The following is a 10491-nucleotide window of genomic DNA, read 5'->3' on the forward strand; positions in this document are numbered from 1 at the left end:
GGAGTTAAACGCCAGGTTGTAACCTGTTTCTGGCGTTCAACTCCAATTTATAACCTGTTTCTGGCGTTTGACGCCAGACTGCAATATCGAACTGGCGTTGAACGCCAGTTTACGTCATCTATCCTTGAGCAAAGTATGGACTATTATATATTGCTGGAAAGCCCTGGATGTCTACTTTCCAAAGCAATTGAGAGCGCGCCAATTGGATTCTTCTAGCTCCAGAAAATTTATTCCGAGTGCAGGGAGGTCAGAATCCAACAGCATCAGCAGTCCTTTTTCAGCCTGAATCAGATTTTTGCTCAGCTCCCTCAATTTCAGCCAGAAAATATCTGAAATTACAGAAAAATACACAAAACTCATAGTAATATCCATAAATGTGATTTTTATTTAAAAAATAATAAAAATATAATGAAAATTAACTAAATAATACTAAAAACTATGTAAAAACAATGCCAAAAAGTGTATAAATTATCCGCTCATCAGCCTCCCAACACCAAACTTAGAGTTTGACTGTGCGGGCTTTGGTTGACTCTGCAGTGAGAGAAGATTTTCATGCTTCCTCTCCATGGTTACAGAAGGAGATCCTTGAGTTTCAAACACAAGGTTGTCCTCATTCAGTTGGAGGACCAATTCTCCTCTGTCCACATCAATCACAGCTAGGCTAGGAAGGGTCTTCCAAGGATGATGGATTCATCCTCATCCTTCCCAGTGTCTAGGATTATGAAATCAGCAGGGATGTAAAGGCCTTCAACCTTTACTAACACGTCCTCTACTTGTCCATAAGCCTGTTTTCTTGATTTGTCTGCCATCTCTAATGAGATTCTGGCAGCTTGCACCTCAAAGATTCCCAGTTTCTCTATTACAGAGAGTGGCATGAGGTTTATCCCTGATCCAAGAGCACATAGAGCCTTCTCAAAGGTCATGGTGCCTATGATACAAGGTATTAAGAACTTTCCAGGATCCTGTTTCTTTTGAGGCAATCTCAGTTGATCCAGATCACTTAGTCCATTGATGAGCAAGGGAGGTTCATCTTCCCAAGTCTCATTACCAAATAATTTGGCATTCAGCTTTATGATTGCACCAAGGTACTTGGCAACTTGCTCTTCAGTGACATCTTCATTCTTTTCAGAAGAAGAATACTCATCAGAGCTCATGAATGGCATAAGGAGGTTCAATAGAATTTCTATGGTCTCTACATGAGTCTCAGATTCCTTTGGTTCCTTAGAGGAAAACTCCTTGTTGATCACTGGACGTCCCAGGAGGTCTTCCTCACTAGGGTTCACGTCCTCTCCCTCCCTTGTAGGTTCGGCCATGATGGTTAAATCAATGGCCTTGCACTCTCTTTTTGGATTCTCTTTTGTATTGCTTGGAAGAGTACTAGGAGGAGTTTCAGTGACCCTTTTACTCAGCTGGCCTACTTGTGCCTCCAAATTTCTAATGGAGGACCTTGTTTTATTCATGAAACTCACAGTGGCCTTAGATAGATCAGAGACTATATTTGCTAAGCTAGATGGATTCTGCTCAGAATTCTCTGTCTGTTGCTGAGTGGATGATGGAAAAGGTTTGCTATTGCTAAACCTGTTTCTTCCACCATTATTAAAGCCTTATTGAGGCTTTTGTTGATCCTTCTATGAGAAATTTAGATGATTTCTCCATGAGGGATTATAGGTGTTTCCATAGGGTTCACCCATGTAATTCACCTCTGCTATTGCAGGGTTCTCAGAATCATAAGCTTCTTCTTCAGAAGATGCCTCTTTAGTACTGTTGGATGATTCCTTCAATCCATTCAGACTCTGAGAGATCATATTGACTTGCTGAGTCAATATTTTATTCTGAGCCAATATGGCATTCAGAGTATCAATTTCAAGAACTCCCTTCCTCATAGGCGTCCCATTACTCACAGGATTCCTTTCAGAAGTGTACATAAACTGGTTATTTGCAACCATGTCAATGAGTTCTGGAGCTTCTGCATGCGTTTTCTTTAGGTGGATGGATCCACCTGCAGAATGGTCCAGTGACATCTTTGATAGCTTAGACAGACCATCATAGAATATATCCAGGATGGTCCATTCTGAAAGCATGTCAGAAGGACACTTTTTGGTCAGTTCCTTGTATCTCTCCCAAGCTTCATAGAGGGATTCTCCTTCTTTCTGTTTGAAGGTTTGAACATCCACTCTAAGCTTGCTAAGCTTTTGAGGAGGAAAGAACTTGGCTAAGAAAGTCGTGACCAGCTTATCCCAAGAGTTCAGGCTGTCTTTAGGTTGAGAGTCCAACCATATTCTAGCTCTGTCTCTTACAGCAAATGGGAAAAGCATAAGCCTGTAGACCTCGGGATCAACCCCATTGGTCTTAATAGTGTCACAGATCTGCAAGAATTCAGTTAAGAACTGAAAAGGATCTTCTGATGGAAGTCCATGAAACTTGTAGTTCTGTTGCATCAAAGAAACTAATTGAGGCTTAAGCTCAAAATTGTTTGCTCCAATGGCAGGGATTGAGATGCTTCTTCCATGTAAATTGGAATTTGGTGCAGTAAAGTCACCAAGCATCTTCCTTGCATTGTTATTATTTTCGGCCATGTCTCCTTCTTTTTCGAAAATTTCTATCAGATTTTCTCCAGAGAGTTGTGCTTTAGCTTCCCTTAGCTTCCTCTTCAGAGTCCTTTCAGGTTCAGGATCAGCTTCAACAAGAATGTTTTTATCCTTGTTCATGCTCATATGAAAAAGAAGAAAACATAAAAGAAAATATGGAATCCTCTATGTTACAGTATAGAGATTCCTTTATGTGAGTAGAAGAAGATAAGAATAAAAGAAGAGAAATTCGAACACCAAGAGGAAGAGAGGGTTCGAATTTTGAGATGAAGAGAAGTGTTAGTAAATAAATAAATAAATAAATAATTAGAAGGAGATGAGAGAGAGGGAATTTCAAAAATTAATTAAATTAAAATTAAAATTTAAAGTTAAATTTTGAAAATTAAAATTGAAATCAAATTAAATTAAATTTTTAAAACAATTAATTAATTAAATTTTTTTTTTTGAAAAAGAGGGAAGGGATTTTTGAAAATTAGAGAGAGAATTAGTTAGGTAGTTTTGAAAAAGATATGATTGAAACAAAAAGATAAGATTGATTGAAAAAGATTTAAAAATCAAATTAAAAAGATAAGAGGTTAGAAAAGAAGTTAGAAAAGATTTTGAAATTGATTTTGAAAAAGATGTGATTCAAATTTATTTTGAAAAAGATTTGATTTTGAAAATTAATGTTGATTACTTGACTAACAAGAAACTAAAAAGATATGATTCTAGAGTTTAAAGATTGAACCTTTCTTACTAGGCAAGTAACAAACTTAAAATTTTTGAATCAATCACATTAATTGTTAGCATTAATTTTGAAAATTTGAAATAGAAATATGAAAAAGATTTTTGAAAATCATTTTGGAATTTTCAAAAATTATGAAAGAAAAAATGAGAAAGATTTGATTTTTGAAAAAGATTTGAAAAAGATAGAATTTTTAAATTGAAAATTTGATTTGACTCATAAGAAACAACTAGATTTTAAAAATTTTTGAAAAAGTCAAGTAAAATATTCGAGTTTTATGAGAAGAAAAGGGAAAGATATTTTTTTGATTTTTGAATTTTTAATAAAGAGAGAGAAAAACATCAAAAAGACTCAATGCATGAAAATTTTGGATCAAAACAAATGATGCATGCAAGAACACTATGAATGTCAAGATGAACACCAAGAACACTTTGAATGTCAAGATGAACACCAAGAACTTATTTTTGAAAAATTTTCAAGAAAAGAAAACATGCAAGACACCAAACTTAAAAATTTTTATTCTTTAGACATTAATGTTTCAAGAATGCCTATGAAAAACAAGAAAAAATACAAAACAAGAAAATATGAAGATCATGAAGAATGCAATGCATGAAATTTTTGAAAATAATTTTTTAGAAAATTAAAAAGATGCAATTGACACCAGACTTAAAAATTGACTCTAGACTCAAGCAAGAAACACAAAAAATATTTTTGATTTTATGATTTTGTAAAATTTTTTTGTATTTTTCGAAAATTAATTGGGAAAAACGAAAAAAGAAATTTTTTTTGTATTTTTCGAAAATAAGAAACAAAAAGCTTAAAATTAAAATAAAATTTCATAATCTGAGCAACAAGATGAACCGTCAGTTGTCCAAACTCGAACAATCCCCGGCAACGGCGCCAAAAACTTGGTGCGCAGAAATCATGACGGTTCCATTCCTTGGTAACGGCGCTGAAAACTTTATACGCACGTTCATAATCTTAATTCTTTGTCACAACTTCGCACAACTAACCAGCAAGTATACTGGGTCGTCCAAGTAATAAACCTTACGTGAGTAAGGGTCGATCCCACGGAGATTGTCGGCCTGAAGCAAGCTATGGTCACCTTGTAAATTTCAGTCAGGCGGATTCAAATGTATTAAGAGATTATAGTATACTAAAAGATAATTGAAATAGGATAGAGATACTTATGTAATTTATTGGTGAGAGTTTCATATAAGCGTGTAGAGATGCTTTCGTTCCTCTGAACCTCTGCTTTCCTGCTGTCTTCATCCAACCATTCCTACTCCTTTCCATGGCAAGCTTTATGTAGGGCATCACCGTTATCAATGGCTACGTCCCATCCTCTCTGTGAAAATGGTCGATGCGCTGTCACTGCATGGCTAATCATCTGTCGGTTCTCGATCATACTGGAATAGGATTTACTATCCTTTTGCGTCTATCACTACGCCCAGCACTCGCGAGTTTGAAGCTCGTCACAGCCATCCCTTCTCAGATCCTACTCGGAATACCACAGACAAGGTTTAGACTTTTTGGATCTCAAGAATGGCCATCCATGGGTTCTAACTTATACCACGAAGATTCTAATATCTCGGACTCGGTCCCCTGTATTAGATATCTAAGAGATATTCATTCTAGCTTGTTTGCATGTAGAACGGAAGTGTTTGTTAGGCACGCGTTCATAAGTGAGAATGATGATGAGCATCGCATAATCATCACATTCATCATGTTCTTGGGTGCGAATGGATATCTTAGAAGCGGAATAAGCTTGAATTAAATAGAAAAATAGTAGTACTTTGTATTAATTCATGAGAAACAGCAGAGCTCCACAGCTTAATCTATGGAGTGTAGAAACTCTACCGTTGAAAATACATAAGTGATAAGGTTCAGGCATGGCCGAGAGGCCATCCCCTAAACGTGATCTAAAGATGAAACTAAAGATGTAAATACAATAGTAAAAAGTCCTATTTATACTAAACTAGTTACTAGAGTTTACAAAAATGAGTAAATGATGCAGAAATCCACTTCTGGGGCCCACTTGAATGCCATTTTGTAACCTGTTTCCGGCGTTTAACTCCACTTTGCAACCTGTTTCTGGCGTTTGACTCTAGAATGCAGCATGGAACTGGCGTTCAACGCCAGTTTACGTCATCTATCCTTAATCAAAGTATGAACTATTATATATTTCTGGAAAGCCCTAGATGTCTACTTTCCCACGCAATTGAGAGCGTGCCATTTGTAGTTCAGTAGCTCCAGAAAATCCACTTTGAGTGTAGGGAGGTCAGAATCCAACAGCATCTGCAGTCCTTCTTCAACCTCTGAATCTGATTTTTGCTCAAGCCCCTCAATTTCAGCCAGAAAATACATGAAATCACAGAAAAACACACAAACTTATAGTAAAGTCCAGAAATGTGAATTTTAATTAAAAACTAATAAAAATATACTAAAAACTAACTAAATCATACTGAAAACTATGTAAAAACAATGCCAAAAAGCATATAAATTATCCGCTCATCAGAAGGAAAGCATAAAACGGAGTTTTTGAAGAAACTGGCAGTGACACGATTGCATGGACGACGCGGCCACGTGCCAACGCGAAATGGCAGTGATGCGACCACGTGATTGACGCGACCGCGCGCCTTAAGCGAAACGCATATGACGCGGACGCCTGACTGAAGTGACCGAGTGACAAGGAAAACTCCAATTGACGCGACCGCATGACCCACGCGGACGCGTGACAGAGGCCACGCACCAGAAATTACAGAAAATGCCCCCAGTAATTTTTGAAGCCCTTTTTGGCCCAAATCCAAGTCAAGAAGGCACAGATCAGAGGTTATGAAGTGGGGGAATGCATCCATTCGAAAGAGAGTCTCCAATTAGTTACCTTTCATGATTTAGATGTAGTTTTGAGGGAGAGGTTCTCTCCTCTCTCTTTAGGATTAGGATTTAGATTAGGATTTTATTCGCTTTCAGGATTATCTCTTTTTACCAGGTTCAATATTCCTTTTATTATTTTCTCAATTTTATTTATGAATTCTTCTATGTTACAGATTATTCTCTGAATTAATGTTATTTGAGGTATTTCAGTTTATTATTGCTCTCTTTTATTTATGTTACTGTTGCTTCCAATCTGAAGATATTTTTATTCCGGTAGATTTACTTTTTTCCCTTTTGGTCTTGGATAAGAAATCAGTAACTCAAGAGTTATCAAACAAAAACATGATTGATAATTGTTATCTTTGCTGATTGAATTGACTTTCAATAATCCCAATCTTTCCTTAGGGATTAACTAGGATTTGAGGATCTAACTAATTAGTCACTTGACTTCTCTTTACTTTAAGTAAAGGCTAACTAAGTGGAATTAAGATTCAATCTTCATCATCATTGATAAGGATAACTAGGATAGGACTTCTAATTTCTCGTACCTTGCCAAAAGTTTATTTTACAGTTATTTATTTATTTTACAGTCATTCACTTATTTCAATTACAATTTAAATTACTTGTTCCTCATCTTAAAAACCCCAATTTACAATCTTCATAACCAATAATAAGAACATACTTCCCTGCAGTTCCTTGAGAAGACGACCCGAGGTTTGAATACTTCGATTATCAATTTATTTAGGGGTTTGTTACTTGTGACAACCAAAACGTTTGTAAGAAAGCTTGACTGCTTGGTTTAGTAACTATACTTGCAACGAGAGTTTACTATAACTTCTAAACCATCAATCTTCAGTTCTTTCAAAATGGCACCGTTGTCGGGGAACTGCAATTGTGTGCCTTATTATTGGTTATTGTAAATATTTTTCTTTTACTTGTTTATTTGTCTTTATTTTCCCCTTTTATTTCCATTAGCTACTAAGAATTCTCACCCCTCTCGCTTCGAGTTTGGTTCTAATATTGTTGAAAGGAGTGAAAGTTATAACAGGAACATGCATCAAGGTCAGAGCAATCAAAGATGGATGGAGCCAAGAGGATCTGATCAATCCTTTAGGCAACAACACCCTCCAAAATATCATGGACAAAGACCATTCTACAATGCATACCAAGCAAATAGACATGGTGGACAACCTTGTGGTTACCAACAAGCCCCACCCTGCGCTTATAGGCCATCCTCTCAACATAACTTTGCACAACCACACTCACAAGCTCCTTTTCACCATTCGCCACCATATGATCCTTATTTACCCTGATTCCAATCCAATTACTCCCAAACACCACCGCTTCCCAACGTACCACATCCAAATCCAGCACCCCGAGAATCAGAGGTTCGCCTTAAGAAAACAGTAGATCAACTTCAAACAACCCTTTATCAACTGGAGCAAGCAATAAGTCAATTATCTTCTAGACGTTCGAACATTCAAGGACCTCCCACAATTCCGTGTGGACAATCTAATGAGGAGCGTAGCATGAAGGAGATACTAGAAACTCCAGTGGACAGAACAGGGCATGACTTCATACTGGAACAAGTAGAGGAAGCTGTCATTATACAAGAAGAAGAGTTGGTTGAAAACCTAGGAGACGCTAAGCTTCCATGGGAATCCAGAGTTGTGGAGAATTCTGTCAAGGACATTACAATTGATGCTAAAGAGGATAGTACACAACCCCCAAGGCAAGTCTTTTATGAGGAACAAGACGGAATACTCCAAGAAGCAAGTTTTCTTGATGATGATAATCTCAAGTCAAGTTCTCCCAGTGATGAACTTGTATCAGCAAGTGAATTCTCTGAGATCGAAGAATCTTCCCCAAGTGAATACGAAGATGATGCGGAGGTAGATTTCTCTCAACCTCCCGTTTATGACTTAAGTGAAGAGGAAGACATAGAAGGCTTTGATCAGAACATGGATGCAATTGAAGAAGTCTGCAAGGAAGTGAAGAAATTCACCGAAGAGCACAAGGGAGTAGAACTCACAGAACCACTGAAAACACCTATCCCAAGGCCACTACCACCAAATACAAGCTTCAAGTGGGTACAATCCTTACTTTTCCACTTGAATATGGTTTACTTGAAACAGATGGCCAGCTTAGAGCTCTCTACGGCTTTAAGAGTAAGAGGAAAATGGCTCGCACTCAGAGCTGGTGCACAAGGTTCAATAAGGGTCCACGCTTCAATTCGAAGTGCACGGATTGGCATCGTGATCAATCGAATGGATCTCGGAAAATGTTTCGTCATCTTGGTGAAAATCTACTTTCTAAACCGCCCAGATGGAAAAATATGGATCAAGACGAAGGCGGATTTAAAAGCAAAGTTTGGGATCCTGGAATCTATTCTGACATTCGTCATCCCGGGAGCCTGAGAATCTGTTTGAAGCTGCTCAGAAGCTTTACATGCCTAGTTTGGGACCCCGGAGGCTGTTGGCATTCCAAACATTGGTGGAGATTTTTGGACGAATTTAAGCGCAAGCCGCCATAACAGGAAGCTCATCCAATGTCTAACTTAAGGACTTTAACTAAAAGTGCTAGGTGGGAGACAACCCACCATGGTATGGTCATTTCTTTTTCAGTTTTATTTTGTGTCATTTATTTTTGTTTTCCTTTTCAATTGAACCTGAATATTATTCATTCGCATTGCATACTGCATACTTGCATACCAGTTTAAAAAAAAAGATAAAAAAAAAAAGAAAAAAAATTGAAATATGAGCATGTAACATCAAAAGTGGGAAAATATGGGTAAAATAGGTAAAAAAGCTTTGCTTTACAAAGTATGTATGTTAGATGAGATCTTAGACTAATCAAGGATTCGCTTAATTAGCTCACTTAGCCTTATACATGTACCCTTACCTTTACCTTGGCCCCATTACAACCTTAATTAAAGACCTCATGACTTTTGTATGCCTATATTCTATGATTGTTGATTGGTTAGATGAAGAACAAAGTTATAGAATGTAAGGATAAAAAGAAGAATAGAATGATTAACCCAATAAACACTAAGTGACTAGAGAGTAGACACAAAATCCAGTAAGGGTTTAATAGCTCATCAACATATATCTATGCTTAAATTATTAATTGTCTTACAAGTTTATAAAATATTTCTCTTTCCCATCTCAATTGTAAAAGTGCTTTATCATTATCTAAGGTCTGGCTATGTATATGATTCCTTGAGAAATGTGAATTAATTCAACTACATGTAAGCTTTATATACAAGTGAATAAAAATAATTAGAATTGCATGATGCATTTAGGTAGTTGCATTTAGAATAGATTGCATTGCATGAGATTCCACCACTTCAACCTTACCTTACTCTTTATCTTGGATTTAGCATGAGGACATGCTATTGTTCAAGTGTGGGGAGGTTGATAAACCCATATTTTATGATATATTTTGTGCTCAAATTGAGTGATTTATTCAATCCTTCACCCACTTATTCATATTAATTGCATGGTTTTACTTTCTCTTCCTTATTATGTGATGTATGTGAAAAACATGTTTCCTATGCTTAAAAAATAATTATTTTAATTACCCTTTATTTCTATCCGATGCCGTGATTCGTGTGTTGAGTAATTTCAGATCTTCTAAGGCAGGAATGACTTAAAGGATGGAAAGGAAACATACAAAATTGGAAGGAAAGCATAAAACGGAGTTTTTGAAGAAACTGGTAGTGACGCGATCGCATGGACGACACGGCCACGTGCCAACGCGAAATGGCAGTGACGCGACTGCGTGATTGACGCGACCGCGCGCCTTAAGCGAAACGCATATGACGCGGATGCCTGACTGAAGCGACCGCGTGACAAGGAAAACTCCAATTGACGCGACCGCGTGACCCACGCGGACGCGTGACAGAGGCCACGCACCAGAAATTACAGAAAATGCCCCCAGCGATTTCTGAAGCCCTTTTTGGCCCAAATCCAAGTCCAGAAGGCACAGATCAGAGGTTATGAAGTGGGGGAATACATCCATTCGAAAGAGAGTCTCCAATTAGTTACTTTTCATGATTTAGATGTAGTTTTGAGGAAGAGGTTCTCTCCTCTCTCTTTAGGATTAGGATTTAGATTAGGATTTTATTCACTTTCAGGATTATCTCTTTTTACCAGGTTCAATATTCCTTTTATTATTTTCTCAATTTTATTTATGAATTCTTCTATGTTACAGATTATTCTCTGAATTAATGTTATTTGAGGTATTTCAGTTTATTATTGCTCTCTTTTATTTATGTTACTATTGCTTCCAATCTGAAGATAT

General features: G+C 37.0%; 1 non-coding gene across 1 annotated transcript; it reads left to right on the forward strand.

Annotated features, from left to right (window-relative positions):
- The first annotated feature begins 2075 nt into the window (after nt 1-2075).
- Nucleotides 2076-2183, forward strand: LOC148549237 (small nucleolar RNA R71). Its single transcript, XR_015898791.1, has one exon. It is a non-coding gene; the product is annotated as a small nucleolar RNA R71 (small nucleolar RNA).
- The last annotated feature ends 8308 nt before the right edge of the window (nt 2184-10491 follow it).

This window comes from Arachis ipaensis, chromosome B8 (genome assembly GCF_059453495.1).
Source record: "Arachis ipaensis isolate K30076 ecotype BB chromosome B8, ASM5945349v1, whole genome shotgun sequence".
NCBI lineage: Eukaryota > Viridiplantae > Streptophyta > Magnoliopsida > Fabales > Fabaceae > Arachis > Arachis ipaensis.